The following is a 1,749-nucleotide window of genomic DNA, read 5'->3' as shown; positions in this document are numbered from 1 at the left end:
TCTTATTTTAAGAAAAATTATCTCAAAGAAAATATTACTTGACACTGAATTTCTTGAAATCAGCATAAAATTTCTTATTTAAGAAAAATGTTTTATGTATTAAGAAAATAAATCTCATATATTCTATTTGTATTAGTAAAATTGGCTTGTTTTAAGTACAAATACACTAATTTTAAGATATTTGGAAAATCTTGACAAGATAAATTTTCTTGTTCTGTTGGCAGATAATTTTTCTTATTTTAAGAAAATTATACCCTATTTTTGTACTTTTTTCCCCTTGTTTTTGAAAGAGGACTTTTTGGAGTGATATACCTAAAACTAGTTTATTTTTATTGTTGCATAGGATTAAAATATATATTTTGTCATAGCTTTACTCAAGGTTCTTATGCCAAGACAAAATCTACAAATTGATCCTGTGAATACTGGAACAAGAGATGTTATTGGCTTGCTGAAATGAAGACATAAGTTCAATTACTTTTAACATCTTTATTACGTTTAAGTTTCACATAAACACAATAAAACATGACTACTGGTCAGAATTTAAAGTCTGGATGGGCATCTGATTCTGGAACAATCCTGTAAAATGACAGAACAATGACGATCTGACACATCTGCCGCACTCATAAAATGCCCTAAGAGTCAAGCAAACCAAATTGTCCAAAGCAAAAAAAAATCTTGGGATTAGATGTCAACAATAGGAGCTTCCTCCGCAATGAACTTCTTCCAATAAGCCATAGCCTTTTATATGTGGAAGTCTTGCCTCAGTTACGGACGCCGTTCTCAAGACATCTGTCAGCAGCACAGAGAGGAGTGGCCCCACACAAGCATGCTGAAAGGTGTAGTAGCTGTGATGTCCTCCTTTCAGAAGATCAGCGCAGGCATGGTTCTAATGGCCAGTAGAAAGTTGGTTTCACGATCACCGCAGAGCTGAAAAGTGGTCTTGTTTGAAGTTGTTGGGTCATCTGCTAATTGGAGCACAGACAGAAAAACAATCACAAAACAAACCACGTTTAAGGGACTAATCAGTGTCATGATGAATCTGTATCATAAATTTCTTACCTCGAGAATGTGAAGGATGCTGTCACTTGCAATTCCCAAAGTTTCTTGTAGGTGGTGCAATACGTGATTGACGATGTGTCTGGCATAGGCTTCACCATGGCAACAGTTTGGTTTACTTGAAAAATAAAACAAGTCTTATTTTAGTTCATGTGCTCAATTACAATATTACATGAATTCAAGATGGCAAGAAAGTTATTTTAATTAAATCAAACTAGGACTAGTTAAATTCACCTGTGACCTTGAGTACCGCTCTAAACCCTCTTTTTACCAGATCACACAGATAAGTTTGTAAACATAGACAGAGGCACTGCTGCAGATTACAAACAGTTTATTGAATTCACAAAGTCGAGCAAAAAATAAATAGTCACTTTATTTTATTTACCAAATGACCACTCTAAAAGTGGGAGTCTATGTTGGTCCTGAGATCCTTAAAGCTGGAGAATATTTAAAACCTGATTAAATAAAATTAGACTGTTTGGGGGAGGAATAATAAAGAAACACAAATACAACTAAATACACCCGAGTGTTCCCCAACAAAAGCACACTCACAACAATTCCTGGTGAATACAAAGAAAAGAAAAAAAAACTCCCCTTCCACTAGTCTCAATCTAAATAAAACAGCCTTTAGGACCCAGGGACAGCATAGGTCCCAGTTTAAAACAAGCCAGGAGGCCACAATAGAAACTCCCT

General features: G+C 35.0%; 1 long non-coding RNA gene across 1 annotated transcript; it reads right to left on the bottom strand.

Annotated features, from left to right (window-relative positions):
• Positions 1–471: 471 nt before the first annotated feature.
• LOC145554378 (uncharacterized) lies at positions 472–1,271 on the bottom strand. The gene is made up of 2 exons (XR_014090348.1): positions 1,060–1,271; positions 472–965 (listed from the first exon to the last, which is right to left on the bottom strand). It is a non-coding gene; the product is annotated as an uncharacterized LOC145554378 (long non-coding RNA).
• Between the last annotated feature and the right edge of the window lie 478 nt (positions 1,272–1,749).

The sequence above is a fragment of the Poecilia reticulata genome, chromosome 12 (assembly GCF_904066995.2).
Source record: "Poecilia reticulata chromosome 12, P_reticulata-male-v2, whole genome shotgun sequence".
Taxonomy (NCBI): domain Eukaryota; kingdom Metazoa; phylum Chordata; class Actinopteri; order Cyprinodontiformes; family Poeciliidae; genus Poecilia; species Poecilia reticulata.
Note: the sequence above shows the minus strand (reverse complement) of the source record. Positions and strands in the feature narration are given on the sequence as shown.